The sequence below is a fragment of the Benincasa hispida genome, chromosome 9 (assembly GCF_027475165.1).
Source record: "Benincasa hispida cultivar pf3 chromosome 9, pf3_genome.v1.1, whole genome shotgun sequence".
Taxonomy (NCBI): Eukaryota; Viridiplantae; Streptophyta; class Magnoliopsida; order Cucurbitales; family Cucurbitaceae; genus Benincasa; species Benincasa hispida.
In genome coordinates, this window is record NC_143486.1 from 80,165,172 (window position 1) to 80,177,120 (window position 11,949).

Below are 11,949 nucleotides of genomic sequence, written 5' to 3' on the forward strand. Positions count from 1 at the left end.
AGGATGGGCGCAAGGCGCTGAGCGCGAGGGTGCTGAGCGTGTGTGAGGCGTGCGACTAGAAGCTATGTGATGCCAAGGCTGGTGAGCCATGCGACGCCAAGGCTGTTAGGCTAGGTGATGAGATAGCTATGTGTTAATAAGGTGAGCTATTAGAGCGTTGGGCGCAATGGACGCAAGGGCATGCATTGGTTGAAGAAAGTATGTGCCAACCATGAGGCTAAACGTTGGAATGAGAGTGCAGCCATTGGACTATGCATTGGTCTTGAAAGGTTAGTTGGACGCAAGATGGGTCATGGCAAAGGCTATGAGTCCAAGTGAGGCCAAGTGAGGTTAGGCGTTTAAGGAAGCCATGCGTTGACAAGGGGGATTCGTTCAAGAGATGCTATGCGATAAAAAAGAAGAATATGCGATGAGTTAGGGAAACTTGGAGATTAAGGCTAACATGGGGACAAGTGACTGAACCAAGTAAAGTTTGAGCTTAAGCAAGGAATAGGTAGACACATATTAGGACATGCAAGAATGACCTATGCGTTGGACAAAATATGGGGAAGACAACGCAAATCCATGCAAGTATGAAGTGGGAAGTGTTAAGTGTTGGACATTGCAAGGACTTGACACTTAGGATTTTCATGCAATACAAGTGTCATACGTTGGAGCTTTAAGGGATGATGAAGATAGTTTTTTGAAGGCTATAAATACCTTAGAGATCTTCATTCAGAATGCAGATCAGAAACCTTCTAAAAAAGGACTAAGGAGAGAAGAGGGAGACCAAGTTAGGCGTTGAAGGAAATTGAACAGGCGTTGAAGAAGGTCCTCTAGGCGTCCAAGATGTTGATTGGGCGTTAAGATTACACCCAGGTGTTGGGAAAGTTTCTCACAGCATAAGGATTTCTACACCAACGTCAAACGAGGAGTTCTTTCAAACTACTTGTGCGAATTACGTGATTCTTGAACCAAAGTCTAAAAAACTGAGTGTAGTTTTTGTGTGAGGGTTGTTGTGAGGAAATTCTAAGAGAAGGGCTGTTAAAATTGAAGGAAATCGAGAAGAGTTCACAGAATCTATGACAACCAAGCAAGGTAGAGTAATCTTGAGCTCCTGAACTCTTGAGTTGGAATTTGAAGCTCAAAATTTAAGTAAGTAAATTAAGACATTTCTAAACAAGTTTGTAAAAGGAAGTGTCTCAAAATAATGTCTGAAAGATAAGTAATCTGAGCTTGAAGTTAAATTTGGAGATTAGGGTTCAAAGGGGAAGACGATTGAAGTCTTCTAAGGACAAGCACATGTAGAGGAGGCGTGCAATCCCTAAAGAATTAGTCCAAAGGATTGTGAGTGGTTTTCATTTACTTATTATGCTTGTGATATATGATTTGAATATATATATATATATATATATATATATATATATATATATATATATATATATATATATTTATGTGTAATATATATACAAGGCTGGTTGTAGGTTTTGATTTTAAAACTTATGGCATGATCGAAAAATACGTTTTACTACTTGATTGTGTGTGGGAATGGACGCATGTATGCTGTTAATGTGGTAGGAATTGGAACACCACTCGAGGATAATTATTAGCATACCTCGTGGTCATTTTGCTGGAATTGTCAGTATAACTGACTGGGATTGTCAGCGTACCCGGGTATGACTAACGGGATATTGTCAACATGTGCACATTCGGCGGGATAATTTAGGTGATTAGGAAGGATTTCCTGGGTTCATGGAAAAAAGTGTTATTTAATACATGCGATCATGCCAGGATATGCTTAGTGACCAGACTGAGGACATGCATACTTTGCTGTGGTTATATGATTGGATGCGTAGCATATGTTTTTCTCAAAATGTTTTTTTCTTCAAAATCACTAATTTTTGCCACTCACTAGGCTTCTAGCTCATGTTTTCCAAATGTTTTGTCCCCCCCCCCCCCCCCCAAGTAACGGGAGAGAGGAGTTCTAGGGTGCTACTAAGGTCAAAGTTTGTCATACTAGAGGCACTTTTCCGAAATTTAAGTTGTTGCTATAAACCTCTGTAACTAAGAGTCTAGAGTTGTTGAGCTAAGTTTGGGCATTATATAAACGTTATACTTTTTGTAATAAAATAAGTTAAGCCAAACAACTATCGTTTATTTACTTGGCTTTTAGTTAGTGAGCAAAATAGGTTCAGATGGGCTGTAGGTATCACAAAGGGTAGTGTCTATAGTCATCACGCCTCCTTCTGGGTTCGAGAGGTGAGCTCGGGAGGGGGTGTGACAGTATCCTTTAGTAACTAACTAGCTTTGTAACGATCAATTGTGCCATCAGAATGATGCTTAACTTTGTATATCCATTTGCATCCAATGGAGTGCTAATCGGAGGGAAGAGGAACAACTGACCATGTACGATTGTTCTCCATAACAATTAACTCACATTCTATAGCTTTTTGCCAATAAGGGAATGGGACAACCTCATGGAAAAACTGAGGTTCATATGATGCAAAAATTTGTAGTAAAAATTTTGTTAGTCATTAGATAAATGAGTATAAGATAAACAACTGTGTAAAGGATACTTTATAGGAGTGGAAGCGACATCACTTGAGAGCGAGACATCTTGGGATAATAACATGTTACAATGATAATCCCTCAAGTAAGAGGGATGTTTTGTAGTCCGAGAGGACTTCCTGACATCCACATGGTCTAGAGCTCGAGAAGATTCAAAGATAGGTAGCCCAATATCATTCAGTATAATATCATCACTATTAGGTCTCACTGCATCATGATAATGAACAATATCATCTGAAATAACGTTAGTGAGAGTAGCAAGGACTCTGACAAAATTAAAAGACGACTTAGGTAGAAAACATCATCAAAAGACATCTTCAAGTGAGCTTGATCAACAATTGAAGTAAAGGGAAAAACATGCTCATGGAACATAACATCTCGAGATATAAAAAATTGTATATGTTCAATATCATATAAATTATAGCTCTTCATAATAGCAGGATACCCAACAAACATAACAGGAATAGCTTCAAGATCAAATTTAGACCTATGAAAAGATAAAGTGGATGCAAAACACACATCCAAAAGACCTTAATATAGAATAATTGGCAGGTTTACCATATAATCGAGTATAAGGGCTATGCCGTTGCAATAAAGATGAAAGGGCACGATTGATTAAAAAGGAAACATTAAGAACACGTTCATCCATAAATTAAATAGGGACTCGAGACTAAAAATATAAAGATCGAGCAACGTTCAATAAATGTTGATGTTTCTGCACAACAACATAATTATGTTCAGGTCGAGAAACACATGAAAACTTATGGAGAACACCTTTAGAATGAAATAAATCTGTAAAGACCAACTTTGGGGAATTATCTGATCGAAATTTTTTAACGGGCACACTGATTAAGTGTCAACCATAATAAAAAAAAATGAGGTATAATGACTAAAGTCTCGCCTTTTGTTTTCATCATAAAGGTCCAGGCAAACCGAGAATGATCATCCACAATGGTTAAAAAGTATCGATAACTGTCATGAGAATGATGTGGATAAGGTCCCCATATATTACAATGTATTAGTTCAAAAATATGAGTAGCAACATGATTGTGTGATACAAAAGAAAGTTTCTTCTATTTGGCTAAGGGGTCTACAAAACAAGGGGAATTAAAAGTCTTAGGATCAATATGAATCACATCCTTAAAAGCAGTCATATGTTTAATATAAGGATGACCAAGACGACAATGCCAAGTATCAAAAGTAACAACAGGACAAGTAACATACGAAACAGATCAACATCCACTGACTGAGGATGAATGTCCAAGAAATACAATCCATGAGCAACGCTAGCCCTACCATTCGTTGTCAAAGAAGACTTGTTCTGAACAACAACAAAATCACCAACAAACTTATTGACAAGAGGCAATTAATGAGTTAAAGCACTTATGGGTATAAGATTAAAGGCGAAAGTGGGAATGTATAAGACATTAGTCAATGTAATGTGTTTATTGAGATGTATGTCACCCATAAAATCAACATTAGCTCTAGAGGAATTAGGCAATGAAACGGACATCCCTGAAACAACCCTTAGATCATGGCAATTTTTGCAAGATCGACAAATGTGGCTTGAGGCACCCGAGTCTAAAATCCAAATTTCAGCCATAGATTCAAAAAGAGAAACTAATGGGCATATACCTGCAACATGAGGAGTGCTTTGACTAGTTTCTGAGGATGTTGTTTTGGTTAAGTGAACCTGCAACATAACCAAGAGGTTTCGACACTGTTCAGTGTTGAGAGTAAAGGAACCATGAAGTTTGCATCAGAAGTGGGATCGTTCTCAATTTTTTTTTGTTGCACAGAATTAAATGCAGTAAATATACAACTATGCATATACGGATAATTTACAACATGCTAATAGATAAAGAAGAGGAATAAGGGTTAGGAATTTAACTTACCCTTGAAGAACAACTTCTTCGCATAATTCCTCCTCTCCGGTCACGAGCAACCACGATCATGAACCCTTTGAATATCATGAACAAAAAACCAAAGATCCAACACCTTGGACACTACCAAAAGGTAAACCTTTGTATTCTCTGTAGAAGATGAGAGTTATAGGATGTGTGGGCTCTGTGTATTTTGGGAAGAGGGAGAGAGAGAGGTAAATTTTTACAGAGAGATCTTCAACATCCAGAGAAGAACACACCCTCTGTCAATCTCCTGTGAAGAAGATGAAGGTGTAAATAAACCAACCACTCTCTATAGTATTGCCAACAGAGAGAAAAGAGGGGAAGGGAGTTACAACTCCCTCCTAAATTAATTTCATAAAATTAATTTTATAAAATAAAAAATTTAATAAATAACAAATTATTTAACACACACACACACACACACACATGATAACCACCTTATCATATAGTATATAATAAACTATATGTTATATCAAATATAACATATAACCTATAGTTTTAGTATTGTATCAAATACAATATAACTTATAGTTTGCATTTCTCTCAATAATGCATGGAATTTAATATAAATCACATTTATACTAAATTTAATTATATGAATCTCATCCATATAATTAGTATTTGAATCATATTTAAATATTTAATTCCTCTCAAAATAAACTTTATATCATAATGTATTAAATACATTATATTAATTATACCATATATAATTAATTTCCTCAATTAATTTGAACAATTCAAATTAATCCAAAATTAATTCTCAACAATCTCTGTTGAGCTACAAAGGGGACCTCACAATGGTACTTGAATAATTAATTATACTTCTTAAATTAAATTATTCAACATCCATTAACTGCCAGTCATTCCACTAATGACCAACAACTGTACTTTTCACACTACAGATATATTTCTGTGTCCATTGGATATAACCAGTTAATAGTGCGATAACCCTTCATAAATTGCTCATAAGTACAGCTGGATCAAAATTACCGTTTTGCCTCTATAGTTACATCTAACTCCTTAAGTACCATTGATCCATCTAATGAACAATAAGTCATAGTCAAACTATGACTAAACCCCTCTCACGCCAAGAAAGGGTGTGATGCCACATTGTTTAAGCCCTAAAATTAGCCTTTAAAGGAGCAATTTATCTACTTACCTCGACATTGGGGAATGAGTGAATTCTGTCTTGTGTAGCTGTGTTCCCAGCTCCTCTATCATATGAATCCTCAAAATGGTAGGCTTATTGAGTCGGTGATCTAGCCACTCTCACACATACAAATCAAAGGACCACCATCATAGGTAGGAGTATACAACTCACTCAGGATTCAAGTTATGTTACCTATGATCATCCTAGTGAAATGCAAGTCTCTATTATTAACGGTGTTATATAAAGAGACCATTCATTTCGTGGTCCGGTTTTATACAAACCCTTTTGTATAGAACACCATTGCTCACATGTCTCTACATTAATGATCAAGATTAGATCATTTGTAGCACTTTACAATAATTGTAAAATCTACAAAGCGAGTCGTATTCGTAGTGTCACCAAGATAAGGTGTCCAACCTTATTCATTACTACAGACCGTTTAGGTTATCACTTAAACATGATCCACCCGTATGTCTCTACATACATGTATATTATAGTTTATTGGTTTTGTGAGTTAATGCTATTAAATGTTAAATAAAATATCTTAGATTTTATTAAATAAATAAACTGTTTGTACATTACAATTACAAACTATAGAACCCACGAGATTTAGAGCATCAACCTCAATAGAGAGAAGCCATAGGATCACCTAAAATAGAAGAACAAGTCCTGGTAATTGTTGAAATGGAGGATTCTACCGATTTAGAAGATGATGAAAGAGTAGAACATTGATTACTACGTTCATGATAACCAGGCATATATCCATGAAGTTTATAACACTTGTCTGCTATATGCCCTAGAATGTTACAATATGTGCATATCGAATGATCTCGACATTTATTCTATGCAATAGAGTGTTCTGGCTTCGAAGAATGGGTGTTTCAGGAAGATAAAGTATCTCTAACAGCAAAGGCTACAAGAATTTGAGAAATAGGGGAGAAGGTAGGAATAGAGCATTGCTCAAGTTCTCAAGTAACAAGGGTGAATGCTTTGTTAATTGATGGTTTAGGCTCCATCAATAAGAGTTGAGTATGAACCTAAGCAAAAGAGTCATTCAATCCCATAAGGAAGCACATCACATATTCAGTCTGATAAAAACCAGTTAAGTTTTTTACTCCTCCACAAGTGCACTTGTCATCGGTGTACGAGGGATGATAAGAGACTAATTCATACCATAAGGTATTCAACTGAGTGAAATAAGTAGTCACGGACTGTTGATCTTGTTTTAAGTTGGAGAGATCTTGATATTCATCAGATACGAATGCCTCACTAACGTTCGTTTTTCATGTGGAATCATAAGACATACTGCAAAAGAATGCTCCTCAATCCCCTCTAATATTGATCAAGAAAATGAAAATAATTTTCAATATGGGTCATGGTTGAAATTCTCAAGTGTTAGTGGTCAAATAAAGAAAAACTCACCTATTCCAAACACAATAAAAATACTAATCAGGATCCAAATCGAGACTTTCCAAATCAAAATGAAATGCAACATCACAAGGAAAGCAAGTTAAAGGCTCATCAAAATGATACCAATTCGAAAGATTAACACAACATTTAAAATGAACAAAATACTTCTGTTCTTCTTTAGATCTCAATAAAAATCTAGAAGAGACTACTACAACTCCTTCCTTGGATATCTTACTTCATAAAGAATCAAGTCAAGGCAATATCTTTTAGAAGGAAAACAAAGATATTTCTTCTTATAGAGTAAATATGCATAAAACGGAAGTTAACAGAATCATTAAGTACTACAATTACACTTAATTCGAGTCAAAAGCATGTTAAAACATAAGTTATTCACAAAGAGGGCTTCAACATGTATACCTTTGAAGATTTTCACTTGCTCCTTGATAAATCCATGAAATTGACCTTCAATTTCTTCAGTAGACCATCAAGAGTATCTTCTCTACTATTCTCAACCTTGGAATTGAGTAGTGGAACTTTGAATTGAGAGGGATTGAGGTGGATTTTTGGAGAGTTTGAGGGATTTTGCAGAAATTTTTCAAATTTCAGAATGCATGAACTTCAATCCTCTGAAAACTGAAGTATTTATAAAGTTATTTCATGCAAGCACTTACTAATTCAACTAATTGACACTTCAATTAGCACTTAGATAGTGGGCAAGGTGTTAAAATGTGGAAAAATCCACTCAAATCCCATTTTGGGATAAATCCACTCAAAATGCCAAAATTCCAATTTTCTAATTTTAAATATATTTAGTTCAAAATAAATTAAACATAATTTAAATTCAATTTCCAAAAATTGAATTTCTTAAAAAATTAAATAATTAAATAAATTTAATTAATTAAATAATAATAATTTAATATCAAATATTAAATTAATAAAACACCTAATTCAAACATGAATCTCATTCATGTAATCAATATTTAAATCATTATTTAAACATTTTGAACTCTCCAATTATGTTTAATTTTTAACAAAATTAAATGTTAATTATATCAAATATAATTATCCAAACCTTAAATTGAAATTTGAACATTTCAAATTCCAAACCCTAATTTCGAATTAGAACATTTCAAATTCGCTCAATATTTTAATCCAAGGTTTAATATTTTACGAGCTAATAGAAGGACCTTATGGACCTACAAATCATGAGCTCCAACGATTTAAGATTATTCGGTTAAACTCTTTAATCCAAATTAATCAATACTCGTTAACCATCGAGACACACCACTATAGCTTGATGGTTGCACTCTCTTCCCTATTGATATATTTTTGTCCACTTGATTTAACCATAATCAGTAAATCGATCCTTTACAGGTCGTTCGTATTTACAGTTAGGTCAAAATTATCGTTTTACCCTTATAAATACATCTTGCTCCTTAAGTCACTACTGATCCTCTATTGAGCAATTAGTTTATAAACCAACTAATAAACCATGTCTCTCTCGGCCATGAGAGAGTGTGCCCCCCTTTGTTCAAGATCAGGAATCAGTACTTAAGGGAACAACCTATCTATTAATCCTAAAATAGGTAGGAGCAAATTCCATCTTGTAGAACTATGTCCCCAACTATCTATTCGGTTTTATCCTCCAAAATGGGAGCTTATTGAGCAGTGTTGTTGGACTACTCCTACCTATGCAAATCAAAGGTTAATCCCAAATAAACAAGAGTTCATAGTTAGCCCAGGATTAAGATTGAGTTACCCTAGGTCATTGAATTGAAATAGTTAGTTTTAACATTAAACGGACGTTATAAAGAAAAGTGACTATTTCGTGGTTCGATCTTATGCAAACGTCTTTTGCGTAGGATGCCCCCACTCGTATGTTTCTACATGTACGATTTCGGGATCACATCGATTTTATCATTATACAAAGTGGACTGCATCCATAGTGTCCCCAAAACGAGGTACCCAATCTCATCCATATACTTATAGACCTTTTAGACTATATACTATAACTTGATCCTCTTTTATGTCTCTACATGTATTCATACTATAGCCCTGGATTCGGTTATGGGATTTTATAACAGAATAAAATTTCAATACTTTTATTGATAAATAGAATATGTTTCCAAAATTGTGAACTGCAAGTTTTAGGACATTCCCAACAATCTTCCACTTGGACTAAAACTCCAGTGGGTTACAAATACACAATGTTGAGAAAAGAGAAAATATAATAAACTAGGACATCTATATACCCTCGAAATTTTTCCACTTGCCCTAGATTTATGAAGCTCATAGTCCCAGTCTGACCAGGTGACTCTCAAACACTTTAGCCGTGAGAGCCTTCGTAAATAGATCAGCAAGATTATCTTCAGAGGCTATTTTTGTGATTGTCACATCTTCTCTGTGTAGAATCTCTTTGGTGAAATGGTACTTTCGCTCGATATGTTTTTCGTGTTTGGCCCTTAGGTTCCTTTGAGTTAGCAACTGCTCCACTGTTATCAAAATACAGGGTGATCGGTAGATGTATATTGGAACCACTTCCAAATCTGTTAGGGATTTTCTGAGCCATACTGCTTCTTTAACTACTTCACATGCAGCTACATATTCAGCTTTCATCGTGGAATCAGCAATACAACTCGGTTTAATGCTTTTTCACACTATAGCTCTTCCATTTAGAGTGAATACTGATCTTGAAGTAGATTTCCTAGAATCTACATTAGTCTGAAAATCAGAATCAATGTATCCCGTAAGGATTAAATCCTTAAAACCATACACGAGCATATAGTCTCTCATTCTCTGAAGATACTTGAGGATGTTCTTAGCAGCAATCCAATGGCTATGTCCAGGGTTGGACTAAAACCTACTAACGATTCCACCCGCAAAGCATATATCAGGACGTGTACATAATATAGCGTACATCAACCTCTCGACTGCTGATGCATAAAGAATTCTTTTTATTTTCTCAACTTCTTGAGGTGTCTTAGGATACTGTTCCTTAGACAAATGATTTTTTTGTGTAAAAGGTAACATACCTTTTTTGGAATTTTGCATGTTATATCTCGACAATATTTTTTCAATATAAGATGTTTGAGATAGCGCTAGCATTTTATTCTTACGATTTCGAACAATTTGGATTCTAAGAACATATTGGCCGTCTCCCAAATCTTTCATTTAGAATTGCGATGCTAGCCATCTTTTTATGTCAGCAAGGAATCATGTCTCATTCCCAATGAGCAGGATATCATAACCATAAAGGACCAAGAAAACTACAGTCTTGTTGACTATATTCTTGTAAACACAAGGTTTGTCAATGTTCTGTTCACAGCCAAAAAATTTGATCGCAGTGTCGAACCTTATATTCTAGGATTAAGATGCTTGTTTTAATCCATAAATGAATCTATTAAGCTTGCAAACGTTTTGCTGCTAACCCTATTCAATAAACCCTTTTGGTTGAGACATAGAAATACTTTCGTCAAGATGGCCATTCAAAAAGGTTGTCTTGACATCCATTTGTCAGATTTCATAATCATAGAAAGTAGGAATGGATAAAAGTATTCTAATAGATTTAATCATGGCAACAGGAGAAAAGGTTTCTTCATAGTCTACCTCATCTCTTTGGGTAAAACCTTTTGGCATGAGTCTGGCTTTATAAGTTTGCACTTTACCAGTTTGGTCTCGTTTTATCTTGTAGATTCACTTGGAACCAATAGGTTTTACCTCATCTGGTTGATCTACAAGTTTCTAGATAGAATTGAAGTACATTGAATCTATTTCCAGGTATATGGCTTTTATCCATTGATCTCTATCTACATCTTTCATTTCCTGTTTAAAGGTTAGTGGATCTTTTAAACCATCATCAGGTATGATGACTTGAGTTTTTTATTAAACCCATATAGTGATCAGGCTATTGTATAACCCTCACACTACATTGAGCCATTATCAACTCATGAAAAGGATGTGATAGAGGAACAACTTTTGTTGAAGGACCAGCTCGATCAACAAATTTTGTTGATTTATCTGTAGATTCTTTGGACATTTCATCTAATACTAGTTTACTGCAACGTTGATGATTTCTTATGTGATTTTCTTCTAAGAATGTAGCATTTTTCAATACAAATACTTTATCTTCTTGAGGATCATAAAACATACCACATTTTGTTTCTTTAGGGTGTCCTACAAATAGACATATTTTTTAACGTCGTTCCAACTTTTTATGGTTTTTCACCAACACATGTGTCGAGCATCCCCAAATTATGAAGTGATGTAAACTACCTTTACGTTCTCTCTATAACTCATATGGTGTTTCTGAAACACTTTTTGAGAGAACCATGTTCAGTATATGTACAGTAGCTTGTAACGCATAACCCCAAAAGAACTGAGGTAACTGGGCATAACTCATCATTGAACGAGTCATGTTTAACAAGGTTCGATTTCTCCTTTCTGCTACACCATCTTGTTGTGGTGTACCAGGTATAGTGAGTTGGGATTGAATTTCACGTTCTACTAAATAGTTCTGGAATTGTAAATCTATATACCCACCACCCTGATCTAATCGAAGGGTTTTTATCCTTTTACCTAATAGGTTCTCAACCTCACTCTTATATTCTTTAAACTTTACAAAAGTCTCAGACTCTCAGAGTTATGATTCATTAAGTAAACATAGCCATATATGGAATAATCATCAATAAAACTAACGTAATATTCAAATCCTCTCCGAGCTTTAACATTCATCAGACTACAAATGTCTGAATGTATAAGTTCTAGAGGTTCTTTGGCTCTAAGACCTTTTTCTGAAAAAGATTTTTTAGTCATTTTTCTCTCAAGACATGATTCACATGGAGGTAAATACTTGTCTTCTAACTGATTTAGATGACCATTTTTTACCAATCTCTCAATTCTATTGAGATTTATATGACCAAGTCTTAAGTGCCAAAT